The 17,908-nt window shown below is 42.1% G+C and overlaps 1 protein-coding gene across 5 annotated transcripts in view; it reads right to left on the reverse strand.

The window, feature by feature from the left end:
- The window catches only part of WIPF3 (WAS/WASL interacting protein family member 3), a 73,901-nt gene that overhangs the window by 30,254 nt on the left and 25,739 nt on the right, over positions 1 to 17,908 (reverse strand). Inside the window, exon 1 of one of the 5 annotated variants that reach the window (XM_040068896.1) lies at positions 4,377 to 4,455. The exons of 1 other annotated variant lie outside the window; for it this stretch is intronic. The gene's annotated coding sequence lies outside the window, so the exon portion shown is untranslated. Of the gene's footprint in view, positions 1 to 2,867; positions 3,159 to 3,973; positions 4,121 to 4,376; positions 4,456 to 17,908 lie in introns of those variants that run through there. 3 more of the 5 variants (XM_040069096.2, XM_040069193.2, XM_040068994.1) reach the window with 3 other exon arrangements.

The raw sequence follows: 17,908 nt of genomic DNA on the forward strand, positions 1-17,908 counted from the left end.
AACACAGCAGATCTATAGATTTTGAACAGATATAGTGTTATTTATTTTCTTCTTTAGCATATAAAAATGTGTAACTGACTTGGACAACAGCCAAAAACCTGTCAGGACTATTTTATACACATCAGTAGTGTTGCTGCATACATATTTTTTTTCTCATACAAAACTATGCCAGTCAGGAAAGCAGTAACATAATAGCTTTAAAACAATAGGGTACAAAAGAAGAACAAAAGATGCCGAGACCGCCTTTGTGATGTAGTACCATATTCTGTTCTCCTCTTTTTTCTTTGTTACTTATAATCAAAAGAGGAAAACATGATATAGTAATTAGAAAAAGTTAAATGGTACAGCAGTCATTTAGAGACCTGTATACGGCTTGTGAAAGGGACCAACACAAAGGGGTTACTATCTCTAAACCTATTCATTCACTTCCTTAATTTTATCCCTCTCTTATGAGTGAAGTATATGCAGTGCAATTTCTAGCCAACACTTCCATTTATCAAGGCAGGCACGGCAGTGCAAATGGAGAATATAGAATATCCATTACACAGACACTGCAGAGCAGACACAGTTTGTACAGTTTCCTTAGACACTTGTAAGAGTAGGGTCAAGACTGAGCAAGCACTTTCATGCTGAATTTTCCGTTCTTATGCTTAGTGAGCTTAATCATGTGGGGACTTTTGGCCCAGTTTTCCCCCACTTTTCACTTTAGCACCTGCACTGCAGCTACAGCATAGCTGCTGTGTTGTTCTGCTCTGCCTGGGCTGGCTGCAGTGACACCATTCACACCACAGAGTGCTATGTATCTATTTCTAACAACGGGGAAAGACGACACAGGGTCAATGCAAAGGAGAATCAGGCTCTCCATGTATGATCTTATTTGAGAGAGAGATATCTCTGGTAGTGAAATCTGTTTCAGCTGTTGTTTCAATTACCACGGCATGAAAACATGCTTTTTGCATCTTGTGAAAATCCTTTGGCTGTTTCACATTCTTTCAAAGCAATCAAAAGGCAGCTTTACAGCTGTCATGTATGTAATACTGAATGAGTCCACAATACTCAGAAGTCAAATTAAGGTGGGTGTATTAAAAAAAAAAAAATTGTCTAAAAATACAGATTCTTTTTTTTCCAATCTGGAAACGCCAAGGACATTTTTTTCTGTTTGTAAATATAGCGCTCTTTATATTGCTGTTTATCCTGGCTACAAAGCCACCAGACAACCCTGATGCAGAATGACCACAGATAAAAAAGCAACTGTTAAGTACCATTAAGGTTTTGCTACTATAAACCCATTTTCAGAAAGCTTCAGTCTTTCAAAGACAGTAACTACTTTGTGTAGGAACACAGACTAATTGAGGAAGATCTATAAGAACAGTGTTAAGGGCAGTCAAGAAAGCTGCATCTCAAAACTGCATAGCAGCCACTGGTAACTCAGTGTAACGTGAGTACTAAAGACTTCTAGATAAAAGACTTTACTGGATTCCCACTCGATTATTATGTTTATTTAAATACTAATTTTATTACACATTCTAGAAGATCGGAATCTTTACTCTGGTGCAGCAGAGTCTAGTATAATTTCCCCAGAGCTTTCAAGTTTTCTGTGATTCTCATTTATTAGATCTTAAATGAACTGCATACTATACCCACATAATAATGCAGCAGATTACACACATTCAGGACAGCAACTTAGAGGGCAAGAAAAGCTGAGCTGAGTCTCTCCAGTCTCACCTACTTTAGATGACTGAACAGAACTTGTCCCAGTCATAAAGCCCAGAGAAGAAAAGCTTCCACAAAAGCAAATGCTTCTGAAAAAATAATATGATTCTTATAGGTGAGTTAGGAGTTATAAACAAAGAGATTTGTCATCAGGCTTTTCACTATTCTGATTCTCTTTGAAGCTAAAATATTTTAAAATATTAATATTAAACTTTTTAATACTTAACATAAGTTTTTTGGGGTTTTTTAGACGTAAAACTGTAAATTGTGCTACTTTTCCGAAAGAGTTCTCAACATCTCTCTCTTAAAATGTGCAAATATTTTTCTATTTGTTATGACCAAGATATTATCTTCTGTTCAAGGTCTTTTTTTCAGAGGACTGAGTTTCTCAAAATACTGACCTCATCAAGCAATAAAATTACTAAGTATAAAGATCATCTATTAGCATCTGGCTACATCCTATTAGGACATTCAACAAAGAGTGCTGACTTTTACTGTTGAGATGTGGCAGTGTTATGTTTTGATTTACTGTTAAAAACCAACAATCTAAATACTTTCTGCAAGCTCAGATTTAGCAGTCATTACTTACAGACTCCAAACATTGACTGTACATTCCCCTACTGCAGTAACAGAAATTGAGATGTTACAGGATCTTTACTTATATTTCCTCTTGTAGGCATGGAAGGAGTGAGAGAAAAAACGAGGAAGTTGCTTTGTATTATACAGCATGATTAGATAAACACAGTTATATGTTGACCTTTCCAGTGAAGTACTATCACAAAATCTGAATTTCAAGTGTGTCTCAATCATTTTCAGGCATAGATCCAAACCAGCAATAACTCGAGCACTGCAGCTAATGAATTAAACATGGCATCTGCCCCTAAGCAACCAAAGTGTGTATGCAAAGCTGGTCAAATTATTTATATACCCCTGTCTTTAGAGAATACATATCCTTCATTAAAAAAGACAAGTAAAAAGAAGTTTCATCCCTAAATTGCAAGCCCCATTCCTTAACCTGCCTCTTCTACAGGAAAAACATCAACTCCCACAGCATTCTTTCTGGTTATGAGTCTAACCCAGATTTTGTCACCATCGTCTACAGCAAAACAGCCAAAGCAGTCTAACAATTAAAAAAAACCACCACAAAAACTTACGCAATCTGCTTTAAGGGTCCCACACTGAGCTCCTCACACGCTATCTTGCACATGGAAGCCTGCACCTGACAGCAAGGCAGGCTCAACCTTTCCTCGGCACGCAGGGCAATGTCCCGCGCGGGCCGCGGGCGGCAGCAGCGTCCGCACCGCCTGCGCATTCCAGGCGGGACACCGCTTTGGGTCACAGGTTCACGCAGCGAACGGGAACCATCCCCACGCACGCAAGTGCCTAACGAGTGTCCCAGCTCCGACTGCCTTCACGCCGTGAAGCTGCATTCATTTCCCTGATCGTCTGCCCTACGGCTTGTCCCGCAGCACAAAAGCACGCGAGCCGAAGATGTTAACGCCGATTATACGAACACAGGTTGTGAAATAAACTCGTACTGCATATTCAGATGGAGAAACTGAAAACACTGATTGTATCAGGAAGCAGTTCGAGGACTTGATTCATGCAGCGCGCACAGTAACAGGTATCACTGCCATCGCAATTTCAGCAATACGTCACTGTCTGAATCAGCAGGTGCGCTTGCAGACTTTAGCCCGTAAATCCAGACTGCCACACGACCCTCCCGTGTGCAAGTCATCAAACTTTATCTTAGATCAATGTTTCCACTCCTCAATCAGACTTATTTTGCTCTTTCAGAAATCTCGCTTAGTAATATTCCACTTTCAGGAGCTGGTCTCATGTGTCCTCCCTATTTTCAAACTCCTGAATTTTTTGAGCGACACAAGCCCAGCCTCCCTCCACGATCCCTGTCACATAACCCATCATCCCTATGCCTTTGCAAACTCTGAGCATATCCAAAGAGAAATAAAAAAAATCTGCGCGCTACCCTTTGCCGAAAATTCCCTGTCGCTCTGTATTAGCGCCAACAGGCTGATGCGAAAGTCACTAGATTTTAGTCTCAATTTTACCCATGTTAATTATTATTAAACCTTTAAGAACTTCTTTCAACATTTCTCCAGCTTTCCCCCTCCAATATGTACATAAGTAATATGTACACGGTACTTTTCATAGTCTCTCAGCCCCATTTTCTCGGCTGACCTATTCCAGAACATCTACTTCAAGGACGAGAACTAGGAAAAAAAAACAAAACAACACCAACTTCTTGTCGTGCACCGCCGCCGGAAAACAACCCGTGTTCCTGCGCTTGACAAAAGAGAAGCGCAGCACCGCGCACAGCCCGTGCCTGACCTCAGCCACGCTTCCTCCTCCGCCGCCGCGAGTACCCACATCCCAGGGGCCCCGTGCCCTCGCTGCCCCGCCGGCCGGACGCTGCCCGGGGCCGGGGCCGAGTCGCGGTACCAACTTTGCCTGCAGAGCCGTCTCTGCCCCGGCGGCCCCGCGGGAGCCCCCGCTACGGCCCCGGCGGCGACCGAGGGGAGGCGGCGACCGAGGGGAGGCGGCGACCGCGCTCCCTCCCGGCGCTCCCCGCCGGCCGAGGCTGTGAGGGGGCCCGGGGGCAGCGGGGACCCCCGGGCCCGCCGCCGCGTCCCCGCCGCGCCCACCTGCTCGGTGCCCGTGCCGGTGCCGTCGGGGCCGGGGCCCGGGCGGCTCCTCCCGGGCAGAGGGCGCCAGGTACGGCGGCCGCCCATCTCCCCGGGCGGGGGGCGGGGAAAGGAGCGCAGGGATCTCGGGATCCTGAGGGGAAAAAGCCCGCCCCGGTCTTGGCGAGGGAATAAAAATAAATATATATTTTTAAAAGTAGTAATTTAACACACATGCCCACACATACACACCCCGGCGGCTTTGGTGCGAGGGTGAAGTCCAGCTGCAGCCTGGCGCACCCTCCCACATGCTGGTGCCTCGGCAGAGCCAAAGCTATTTTTAAAAGCCCAGGTGGACGCCACAACGCTGCCCCACGGTGCGGGAAAAAGATGGCACTACCCTGTCCCCCTGCACAAACATGTCCAGCTGCCAAACCACTTCTGCCCTGCAGTGCCCTGAGAGCCTTGCACTTGGAACTGGCTGGGCGCCCTTGGCTTTTGTACCCCTGATTGTGCACTAGAAGCATGGGGGGGGGGGGGGGGGGGGGGAATAAATCTTGTTTTCTTTTGGATTTATTCCAAGGCTGCTTGTAGATAGCAACACTAAGGTCATGCCCTAATGAGCCTTCCATGTTTCTGTCAGAACAAGGGAGTTGCAGTGGAGCAGCCTCCCAGACTGCTGGATGAATGGGGCACCCCCAGTTTGTCATGTGTGAGTGTCTCAGGAATGAGGATGCTGATGAATAACTTAAAAATCACAACGTGGGCTCTGGTCTACCCAGCAACCTTCAGATGGTGTTTTCAGGTGGCCGAGACCCATCTTCACTGGATTTCTCTGGAAAACTTGTTTAGCTGTAGAAATGTAAAATGGTGTTTTTCATTGCTTTGCTTACTTTTAAAGCAGTCCAAACAAATCAGTGTCACTTGGACCTGAATGATGGCAGTATCAGCCTGAGATTGGGGGAAAGTCAACAGTGGGCTGTTGTGGCACTTCTGCTCATCAGGGCAGGGGCACAAAAATCATTGCTTTAGATCTCCAAGTCCTGTCTGTCCAGAGGTGTGAGTTTGATTTATTATTCTGAAATTATCCTCCTGATTGCTTGCCAGACGAAATAATTTTCAGTCCTAAGTGTCTGCCCCAGTTGCTTCCACGGTGGTCGGGGAGCTCTAAAGCCATTTCCAGCTGGCCACCAGTTTGAACTTCAAAGCACAAAACAAAGCCAAAAGGGTCATAGGTAGTACTCCAGAAAAATCAAAATGTCAGCATTTACTTTAAAATATATGTATACAATATCACACCTGAAAACTGCTTTCATTATCCATGCAAATTATTCTCAGCTGAGACTTGATTTTAGAACACTAATGCTGAAATGAACTTTGTCCGCCTTGTGGATTAGATAGAAAAAGGACTTCAGGGGAACAGGCTGCAAGAGCTGCAGGAAGAAACTGGTTTTGTCCTGTTTCTATGACTTTCATTTAATTTCCTTCACTTCCCAACAGGGTCTGCATAATGACTGCAGAATTTGTCCAGTGCAGCAGCAACCCTTTCTACCTATGGGGCTGGACTGACCCAGGACAAAGGTTGCACACTGGTCTGAAACAATCAGCTTTTCCTGCGGTACACAGTCTGCCCACATTCAAAACACTGCAGGAGGTACTACTGCCTCTTGGCTAGGTACAGAAGCTTGTCACGCATTATATTTCATTCAGAGAATCCTACTGGACTGCATGCCTAGGAGTAATGAAAGTCTCCTCTTTCTGTTTTGTCTTTGGGAGATGCAAATGAAAAGGAAAAAGGAAAGAGATGCTCCCTTTCCAGTGCTGAATTGGAAGAAAAGTGCTTCTGGAGCGCATGATGGCCGTGGAAGAGGCCAAAGACTTCTGCACAAACTTCAAGGAGTTTTGTGAAGGCCAGTGCACTGAAACATTCAGTTCTTCTGGTTCTCCACATGTAATCCTCCTCCTTCTGCTTGTCTTCCTCCCTCTGTATCCAAGATCACAGAAAGTGTAATGCAGCAGGGAAAAAACTGATCCCACATTATCATGTGCTTTTCCTGGGTTTAAAAGGAGAATCTCTGTATGTGTCTTAGACTCTGCCTACTGGTTCTCTGTAGTTCCTTGGTACATTCACTAGCAACTGTAAGGATTATTTTGGGTTTTGTCACAGGTTGGGAACATGTCTCTGAGGTCAATATGGACAAGATTTTCTGAGTGGCTGTGCTGAACAACATAACAGCCCTGGCCTGTCATCTTTGTATTCCAGAACAGACAGCTGGTGCTTTTCTCCTACATTTCTTTCCTTTCCTGTGGCCTGTGGAGCTGAACCCCAGCTGAAGGTGTCTTCAACCTTGTCAGACTTAATGAGAAATTTTGCACCCTTTCCATTTCTGGTCCTGGCCTTTCTGCCAAAACCCAAATTCATTATGAGCCTGTAGTTTCTAAAACATAACAAAAGTGTAGTCTAACAAGAGTACAAATGAATGTCAGGATAAATCTAACCCAAAACAGGAGAAAGCAGAATCTCTTGTCTTCTATACAAAGAAGTCGTGGCCATGAAAGACAGGAGAGATGTGAATGGCCTGTGGTAAGCTGCTACAGTATCTGATGGAGACAGACAAATTTAATTTTGATTCATCATTTATTGCTATAAACAAATAAAATTTAAAACAAAACCCCACATATAACTTCATAGGAGTTTCCCCTCCTTCTTAACTTGTTCAGTACTTGATGATGATCATTCTCAGTAAATATATCATTGACTATTTCTTTGTTAAAAATGCCTTTCTACACTAAAAGAGTGTTTCTGACACTGTCATCTTAAAGACTCATCAAAATCCCATACAAGAAAATGAAAAACACCTGAAATAAATGAAACCAATGAAATGGAGATAGCATGTCCCAAACAGAGAAAGAACCAGAACTATTTGGCATGGTTACTGATTTTGAGAACAACAATCTGTGAGGCTTTGCTGGCATGTGTCAACATAAATACTTGCCAAAGAAGTGCTTATACTTATCCTAAGTACTTACACTTCTTCTCTCCTCCAGACAATAAAAGAAAAAGCTGAAAATCTTCTTACGGCATTTGTGCCTTGGTGTTTTGAATGAGAAGCACATGTAGAGCTTCCTCATCACCACTGAACACAAACAAAAAATACATAACTTTAATACACAAATAAAAAAACAACTTTGACCAAGGCTAAATACATCTCAAAAAACCACAAATTGGTTGGTATTTGCCTTTGTTTATGCATGCATTTGTAAAATATAACAAAAATACCCAGAGGTCAAGGCATTTGTGGCTAATGTAAAAAATCATTTTTGCATAAAAAATCATGAAACTTACAAGCTTAAGAGCAAAAATAATTATTTTATATAATTAAAAATAATATAAATAAATATAATTATTATATATATATATAATATAAATAAAAAAAGTTTCTTCCTTTCAAGGTGCCAGTTCATTACACTTCTTGATAGCTTTCAACATTTGAAAATTGTTACAATAATAGTCTCAGCTGTTGTGTTTGATGACTTTGTTAGCTTTAGAGCTAACAATTAACAGAGACATTCCCACATATGAACAGAGATATTCCCATATATTTGACTCCAAATATTTACCTTTCCCTTATTATTGGTACAAATAAAGTGCTCTCCATGGAGAATTATTAATAGCTCAAAACTTTAATTTTCTCTAATACATCTTAGCAAGAGGTTCCTAAAAGTGCAGGAATTGCTTGCTACAGAACAATGGAGCCATGCTTACAAACGCAATTTAGACAGCAATATTGAGGAAAGCTGTAGACAAATAATTAGTAGAGATGATTTCCCTAGAGGGGGATATTAGTGTTTACTTTTTTCTGTGTTTTTAATCCAAATCCTAAACCCTTACTCCTGATCTTGTTGAGCAAGCTGTTTGCTGAGTCTGTTGGAAATTATGTCTAAGTTCATTCAGGCTCCTAGTAAATAATTAGTGCCCAATGTCAATTCTTTCTCTAATTGTATTTCTTCAGCTTATTTCTGTTTGTGCTGTGGGATGTCTTTAAAAGTATCTCTTAGGAAAAAAACTTTAGATTTTCCTCGGTGCTTGGTTCTGCCATTCATTTTCTGCATGACCTCTGTGAAAGTACTTAATCACTTTTAATAGCATGAGCGGAACAAGAATGCATTCATTAATATTTGTGAGGCTGCCAGATACTATGCTGTTGCAAGCATTTACAGTACCTTAAAAAATAATTATAATTGCACTATCCAGCTGGTTAATGTTTATCTAGTTACTGAACAGCTAAACAAAAAGCAGAGAGGCAGACCTACTGTTTTCTCTCATCGGTATTGAATTTGAAAGAATTTTTTCCATGTTAAAGCTGTAGAATTAGGCAGTAGATGAAATACCATTAGCAGGCCTCTGTAGAGAATAATGAGCTGAAAGCATGCCCGGTGCTAGTCTGCAATTAGGGTGAAAAGTGAAATCGGGCAAGAATCAGAATACCATTTCGGGCTCTCGCTTTCCAGAGCGTGCCCTTTTCATCCCCACCAGGGGGAGCCTACTTGAAGTTAGTAATTAGGAGGCACAAATAGCCCGTGTGAAGAGGATGCTTTCCTTCGCCACTTTCTTGAAATAGAAGGATACTGCGTGATCTTTGCAAGACTTTACCCCGTCCCTCCCCGCCGGCTACCTCTTCCCTCTTTCCCACCCCGCCCCCCGAAATTCCTTTTGCTTCAGCTTTCACATTTTAGCAGAGAAGCAGCGTGAATATTTTTCTACATCCTGGGCCTATTATTCTGAACATTTCTATTTTTAAGCATTGATGTCAAGTAGAAGATTTAGCTCAGAGTTTACCTAGAACACCAAATGAAAGTCTCCTGCTTCATGGCACGCACAGCTATTAACACTGCCTGTGCAACTCAGCGTAGTCAAAGTGAGGTGAGAATCCACTTCTGTTCATCTTGAGTCCAAGTGACCAGATTGTCCTTACAGCTCCTGACTGTAACTCAGGCATAACTGACTGTTCTCAGCAAATTATTCTACTTCCTTGTACTCTGCCTCTAGGCTGCTCCTCTCCTCTGTCTAGTTAACCTCCAGTCAAACCTGAAATACTCTTCAACTCCGCAGTCCGTAAAACCACGCTCATATAAAGGGGGAGTCGGTGCTGTTGGATAATAGGAGGCATGCAAGCAGCAGGCATCATGATTTGTTTGCACAAGCAAATTTTCAGCTTTAACGTGTAGATATATTATTGAAAAATCCTTCAGGTTTTCTTTGAAGTAATAATTTGGCCCTTTGTGTCTAAAGAAAAGTATAGCCTTGTTTGAAACGAAGATTTCTCTTTTGAAACTGAGAAATTCTTTACTGTGAGGGTGGTGAGGCACTTCAACAGGTTGCCCAGAACAGCTGTGGATACCCTACCCCTGGAAGTGTTCAAGGCCACACTGGGTGTGGCTCTGAGGAACCTGGTCTAGTGAAAGGTGTCCGTACTCATGACAGGGGGTTGGTACATGATGATCTTTAAGATGCCTTTCAACCCAAGACATTCTACAATGTAAATAAAATGTTAGTAAATGCCTGTCCAGCATTTCAGCACTTAGCAACAAAATCTAAAATTTTATGTTCTGCTGCAGATGAAAAACTTTCATGTAATACCTGTAGGAACAAGTGAGCTCACACATACTTTTTACAAGTGATGGAATCAACTCTTTATTATATGTTTAAATGCATTTTTCTCTTTGAAATATAGTTGCTATCTCTCCCAGCCCACTTACAGTACTTTAGACTCATTGTGGGGATCTGAAGAAGGGCGTGCCCTCTGCTGCACTGCATGCAGACAGGAGTTTCAGTCAAGTTGTTAAGCGGGAAAGATTGCACTTGAAGGACTATCATCAAGTTCAATGTCGATGTTCCCAGAAGAAGTTACTATCACTGTCTCATTTTGCTCAAAGTGATATTATTATTTCAGCCATTCAGTAATAATTTGCTACCATGGACTACTTCTAAGTGGACCATTTCTTCTCATATAAAGCAAATAATAGAGGTTATGGTGTGGCATTCAGAAAATGTTACTAACAACAATAGGCCAAGACTCAAAAAGATTATAATGGATAATTAATGCTGGAGATGGAGAAATTAATGAGAACAATTGAGAATGGAACAGACATTTTGTAGCTGGGAAAAAACAGTAGTCACAAATCTTTAGCAAGAGGGTTTCACAGCTGGGAATACAGTGCCAGGGATCTGTTCCTCCTGGCCTCAGCTGCCCTTTGGAAAGGCACAACCTTCACAGGAGGGAGCCTGTATCAGTGGTGAGGAGAGCCAGAGAAACAAGCTCGTTGAGTGTCAGAGGGCAGAAATGCTGCTGGACTGGAGTCCCAAAGGGATAGGACTTCTCTAGGTACTCCTGGGAGGAACTTGAGTGGTTTCCCTTTGTTTTTGTGGTTACTGAAGGCACCAGGATGGAGGTAGCTATTGGAAAGCATATTGCTAGGAAAGGGGTCAATCAGATAAGCATATGGAGGGAAATAATTTCTGTTTGTGCGCTCATTGGTTACTTTTCTTTCTCTGTAGTTGTATCCCTTTCAGGCCAGACCTTCAAATTACAGAGCTAGCAGAAAAATGGAAATGAGGAAACAGAGCAATTATCTATGATCAGAAGTATTTCTCTCTCTTGCACCAACCTTGGGCTCACTCATGCTGTAGAAAATGCAGGAAGCAGGGAGATCAGTATAGAACAATGCATTGAATGTGTTTTCTTTCCATAAAACATTTTAGAAAGTCTTCAGAAAAGGTGCTCAAGGCCTAAAATAGGTGGCAGGAGCCATGTTATAGATGTTTTTATCTCACTACTTTTTTTAGAATAAAACTTCACAACATGTTGGCAATAAATATCAAAAGGAGAGGGCTTCACTCTCTTCATTCCCTTTCTTCTGTAATCTTCCCCCCCCCCCCCCCCCCCCCCCTTTCTCCTTTTTGTCCTTTTTGTCCTTTTTTCCCCCCTTTTTTTTTTTTTTCCTATTTATGGCAAACTGACACGATAATTTCTGGGAGTTGGTGGTGTTCCCATAGAAACAGCCTTGATTTGATGATATCACTGCAGGTTGCTGCTGTTATTCTGCTATGTTCTAATTACAATAAAATCTTTGTAGATACGTTGTATTTAAATCTTTAGACTCTTTTTTTCCTACACATTTGAACTGGTATAATCCCCATTTTTCTTATGACCATGTTTGAACAGGGGCCCAAAAAATTATGATGATCAAGACGCTTCTCTTTGAAGCAATCTTTTTGTCTCAGTTCTCTAGCATTCATAAAACCCAAGTGGGCTTTTATGCCTAATAATAGTAGTTATAAGTGGCTTTAAGTGATTTGTGGGATAAAAGCTGTAACTGTTACGTGCCACTGAGGAGCTGCTTCTTTTACTCAATGTTTAATACTTCGTAATAACAACTGTTTTTGTTTCAGGATGTCAATGCACTTTCCATTATTATGGACTTAAAGTGCTAATGAATCCTGCATTAAAAGCCAGAAGTAAAAGTATCTGAGAAAAATCTCTCCAGAGAAATAGTTCAATTGCCTGCAGTAACTGTCCTGCAAGTTACTGTCTTGAAAGGCATGGTGTGTCAAAAACACTCTTTTTCATCTTCTTGTTTGCATCCACTTCTCCTATAGGGCCTAGAAAAGGCTTAATTGCCAACTCATCTGTTCAAGATACTGAAAGGAAAATAAAATTGTGGGTTTCGTCTAGTTTGTGAAGCGAATGATGTTAAAAGATGGAATGGCAAAGCAGGATTCTCTCAAGTTTGTGTGAGTTTGAGAGGGACCCACTACAGTTCTTATTGATGCTGACAAAGACACCTCACCTTCTCTGGCATGTGAAAACTGCTGTTGCAAGGTTTGCTACCATCTGGTTTGAGGTGACTAAACACCAAGAATATAACCCAGCTCTCATTCTCTGATTTCTTCACTTGTGGTAACCTAGCCCAAATAGCCACGAGCATTTGTGCTCCTCAGCAGAAGGCAACACGAGTAACGCCACAAATTTCACCCTTCCCTAGGAAAAACAAGATTAATAATCTTTTGCAGAGGACATGGTCATTTGTATAAATGCAGAAGTCCCACAAGTGGAAAACCCATGAACAAAATTTAGGGAAAGACCTTTTTTCCTCTTTCTCTATCAGAAACTTGCCATCAAACTACCTTTTATTTAGAGCTATTAATGTGCTTTGTCATTTGGTTTTAATAATATATTTATCAAGTCACTCTGTTCATGCTCAGATAAAATCTCGTAAGTAAAGAAAATTTACCTGAACTTGAGGTAAAATGGGTCAAAGCTAAACACGTTCTCCCAAAAAACACTGGGAGATGAAATGTACTAAAGCAGCGATCATATTTTTATTCTGAGGCTGGAGTGTGATGTTTGTGATAGGAAAACTGTCTGAGGATCCTTGATAGGACAACCGTAAAAGAATACTGGAATATTTGTTCCCTTAGAAAGTGTTGCAGTATCCAGAGCTGCCCAAACAACTCATCTCATAAGCATCACATGTACTTCAGCTCAAAAGCTAAATGAATAAACAGAACCAGCCCAGATGAAAAAATTTCCAATTGAATTTCCAAGGTTAGCAAAGACAGTGTGCAGAGGAGCAGCTCAGCACTAATCAGGCTGATTATTCTGCTGTTCAGCACGAGAAGGCTGTGGAATGGGAAAACCTTTCCCTGAAGCTGCTCAGGTAGCCCTCAGCCCTCTAGAAAACTCTGCAGCAGGGCAGGTGCTAAACACCACAGGTGCTCTGGAGCAGGAAAAGTGCTGTGGAACGTTTCACCAGCCAAATTAGTCTCCACACGAAGGGCAGAATGACCCCGCAGAAAACGAGCCCCCGGCACATTGCTCGCAATCAGCCAGCACCTCTGGCTTCTACTGCGCTGCCAAGTCTATCCCAGCCAACTGGAAAGTCAATAACAAAGCCCATTTTAAGTGTTTCCAGGCAACAAGGTCACCGTGTCTTCCTCAGTTAGGCCATTTTCTTTTTACTCAGCAGGCAACCACTTTGTCTTAAGAGCTGATTTCTGCCTTTTCTTTGCCTTCTAGGACTCTCCAGTGTATTGCATACCACCCTTTTCTCCAGCTGGGGGGCAATTTTTGGAGGGCTCAATAAAAAGGAAGGGATTTTGATGCAGAATTTGCTGAAATCAGGGGTTTCTCACCAAGTGCCTTCTACCTCAGGTACTGCTTTTAATGTACTTAGTGATCACTCTTCCATGGGTCTTTTTTCTCTACTCATCTTTGATATAAATCATTCTGATTTATGACAGATCACTCCTTTGTTTCACATTTTTCTAAGAATTTCCAGTTTTTAGTTTGTCTTTGGAAGAAAAGACCAAAATCTCATCCTGAGAATTTAGCAAAACTTTTTTTTTTTTTTTTTTTTTTTTTTTGCAAATGGTACCTTTCTTTGTGAGCTTTTGTGTATATAGTTTGGAATAAAATGAGATTTATTAGGCAAAAGAGTTACACCTGATTACTGATCTGTTTACGCCAGTTTTAGCTTAAGGCATCTCAGCAGCATCAGAAAAAATGAATTTTCCTGCTTGCAGTTAAATCCTAGGTTCATTCTACTACAGAAAGGAGGGAGGGGAAGGATAGGACTATGGAGAAAGCAGGAAGGACAGTTCAGGAGTGCCAGACCTGCTGCTGCCAGAGAAAGGGGCGGAGATGACAGCTGCTTATTCTGAAATGGATCATTCCCTGCCCTAACCAACAGCCCTGATGAGATTTTCAGGCTGCCGGTTTGGCAAAATGGGAAGCAGGACCATGGATGTCGACTGCCTGCAGTAGTTCCTGCTGTCTCTGCTGCTTGCAGTTGACCTAAATCCACATACAGCTCTCATTTAGGTTACAGGAAGATGATGCTCAGATCCCTTTCTTCTCTGGTATTGTACCAGAGTGCCTTGATCATTGATTTAAGGAATGTTTGAACTTTTGCTCTTGAAACCATTCATTTTGTTTAACTCTGGTCATTGGAGGTGGCCCTGGAAGACACACGCAAGGGCCTTGAGCTGCACCATTCTTTGCTCTCTGACCTAAAGGACATTTGACCTCTATGAACAAACCCTGTGGGACAGACTGAGAAAAAGCGTTGTTTCCATGACTCTGTCACAAAACCTGGAAGTTGTTCTTGGTTTCCAAAGTGTGGACTAATTTTTTATTCTCACCAAAATGCCCATTTCCTCATTCTTCTTTTCACCCAGTTAGTTCAGCACACAACTGAAATTGATGTTTAGTTTTACATTATGTTAACAACAACATCATTGACTTTCACTCTTCTTGTAGTGGTTCCTTCCTTATATGTCACACTAGAGAAGGGTTAAGGTGTTGCAGGATTTTGAACTGAGTCTACAAAAAAAAAAAACAAATCCTGAAGGAAGTGGTTTTGTCTCTCTTCCTGAATCAATTTCTGTTTTCTTTTCCTATGTTTCTAAGTTCTGTGTGTTTTTATGGAGCTCTGCCCATCTGATCTAGTGCATATTTCTGCAATCTTAGGGCTCACACGTGTGACTGAGGTACGAGAGCTTAAGAAGTTACTGCACATCAGCTAAGCCATGGCAACTGTCCTGTGTCCAGGCTTAGCCCGCAGCAAATGCGATATAATGTGAGTTATCTTAAGCCTCTTTCATGACAGACTTATCTCTCCTCTGTACTTTCCTGGGAGCCTGCTGGGTGTCACTATTCCAGCTGCACTGATTTGGCTATTTGGGCTCTCAATCCCCCTACCCTGTGAGTAATTAAATCACCTCATGCTATATATTTAACCTTGAAAATCTGAACTTTTTTTACTTCGCTTTAATTGGCTGTTCCTGCAGATACCTTATCATACTTTGCTTTTCGGTGGAAGCCTGCACTAAACATTACAGGCTGGCTAGAGGGAGGCTTTCAGTACAGAGGGGAGCAAGAACAAGAGTGGATGCAAACAAGTCCGTACACGAAGGCAGAGAACTCCTTTCTAAACAAATGGCTGCTGTATATCAGACCACTCACCTGACCACTGATGCCCGAGACACCAAAGGCCTGATCAGAAGTGACGGGTGAAGAGAGGAGTACAATGGGTGCTCCCAAGGGAATGACAGACGTAGGACTGGGGTCTGCAGCTGCTGCTTGGGGTGACCTCGGTGCAGTCTTACTTTGGTTATGGGGCAACTCTGGCAGGCACTGCCAGGGCTGCAGGCCCCTCATCTGGTGCATTAGTGTTGCAAATGCTGGAGCTGCAGACTGCAGCCAGGCAGAGGTTAATGCAATGCAACAGGGGCCTGGAAAGCTGCAAGTCTAATTATTACAATTGAGCAACTGAAGTAAAGAGTGTGGCTGCTAAGGGCTCAAATATCAGACAAAGGAGCAGAATATCTGTAGTCCATGCAAGGACCAGGACAAGCCCACCTACAACCTTAAAAGAAACAGTTTGACCTGAATACCTGGCATTGCTTGGAGTTTTTGTGCCTCCTTAGGGCTTGGGAAAACTACGTAACCCTTTAGAAGGGCAATGGTAAAAGAGAATACCCAACAATATGCCGCAAGATACAAGAAACTAAATAAATGTATACAGAAGACATTTGCAGCTTGAGGGTTGTGGGATTCCGGGAGCTGGACAACTGACCACTGCTCGACTGACAGTAAACCGTTTCTGTTTGTTATCCTGCCTTAATAAAGTAAGGCTAGTCATAAATCTTGTGTCAGCTTGAGCTCTGCGGATGAGCAAGGCTGGGAATAAATTTGGTTCCTGGGATAAATAGGATTTGAAATCAATTCAGGAGCAGGCAATTGTGGCTTAGCAGCTGCACCCTGGGGAGCCAGGAGCTGGAGTGAGGACTGCCTTGGGGAGCAGCCAGGGCAGGGTGGGCCTGTGGGAAAAACTCATTTGAGAGTGCTCAGTTCTCATGTGATTAAACATAACAGCTCTGAAACAAGTTAACAGAACTTCTTTTGAACAAACGTCGTCACATCCACATTTTCAGCCCAACTAACACACAAAAGTGGAACTAAAGCAATCCCAACATTCAAAACTCAATGATGTCCAAACTCAACTCTCTTTCCAAAAAATGAGCTAAATATGGGCCAAATACCGATCAAATGTTTGCATCTCAGGGTCTTCACGGCAGTTAATAATTCCAGAAATATTCTTCCCTTATCAATTATGTAATGAAATGCAGTAGCCTCCTCCAAAATGAAGAACAAGACCACCTGCCAAAGACTGGTGAAACTGGATGCAGCAGAATCCTCCTGCCAAGTCACCAGGAGGCTGCCACATGTTCAAAAGAGATTAGGGCAATCATGGGACACCTACAAAATCTGTGCTGAATGTGTGCAGTCAGGTTATTACTTTCTGCAAGAGTTTTTTAATGTCTTTAACAGATTGTTCATTGCAGTATTGGGTCTGTGAAGAGAAGACAGTTGGCCTATTTCACTATCTCATTACTTCAACATTAATGAAATTGTATAAACACATTATAATCAAGGGAGTCACACAGTGAACAACTAAACATTGCTTTAGACCCATGAGCAGATCCCTATACTCTGAGACGGTGGTGGCTATTTTCATTGCAACAGAGAAATAAAATCTACAAAATATGTTAAATTTTCATTAATGTATATGGATATGTTAAAAAGAAAAGAGTTTGGTTTGACATCAGTAGAATTGTCACTGCTGTAGCAGAGTATACATGCACCCAAACACGGGAGAAAGAAAGCTGATCCTCATTTTCTGCTTCAGTCTCTCAACGTGGCTTAAGCTGACAAAAGGATTAATAACCTTGTCACATCAAAGAGGTTACAAGTCACAAACTGACACTGCTATTGCCATCACTGTAGGAATGAGAGTAAAGGCAAAGAGAATAAGAGACCATTTTGATAGTGGTGTTCATAGCTATTTATTCATTAAACCAGTAGGAATTTAAACACAACAGTTCATTGTGCAGCCCCACGGCCAAATTTCATCTGCTTGAGGTAGCCAGACTTGGCTGAACTGAAGTGCAAACCCCTTGTGGTATGTGATACAGATCCCATCTGTGCTGATGCACAGAGGCGTTTTACAGCTCACAGCTATGATGTCAGTGATCTTCAGCTCAAACTGTAGCAGCACATAGATCCCTGAGGTTTGTTTTCCCCAAGGTCTGAGGTTCATTCCTCAGTGTATCAGTCAAGGCAGCAGCCTGCACGTAGGCTTCCATTGCAAAAAAGAAATTGCATGTGAGAGACCTTGATATGACTGAGAAGATGGCCTAGTAAATATGATTAGACACCACCGCATCCCAGGCAGCCGGGATCAGCACCTTTCATGTAAAAACTGTCCACACAGTAGACTGGGACATTAACTTTGAATGTACCTTCACCAAGTAAAGCTTTACACTAATCAAGGGACTGCAATCGTGTGATCAATTTGAAGCCGTAATTATTACAAGGTGCATAAATCAGGTATTTTAATCCAGCAACAGCTATGTGAGCGGAGGACAGATAACACACTGATATTGAGGTGCTTTGCATCTTTATTCCTGACTATTGCCCAGTTAACCT

This window comes from Hirundo rustica, chromosome 1, assembly GCF_015227805.2.
Source record: "Hirundo rustica isolate bHirRus1 chromosome 1, bHirRus1.pri.v3, whole genome shotgun sequence".
NCBI lineage: Eukaryota > Metazoa > Chordata > Aves > Passeriformes > Hirundinidae > Hirundo > Hirundo rustica.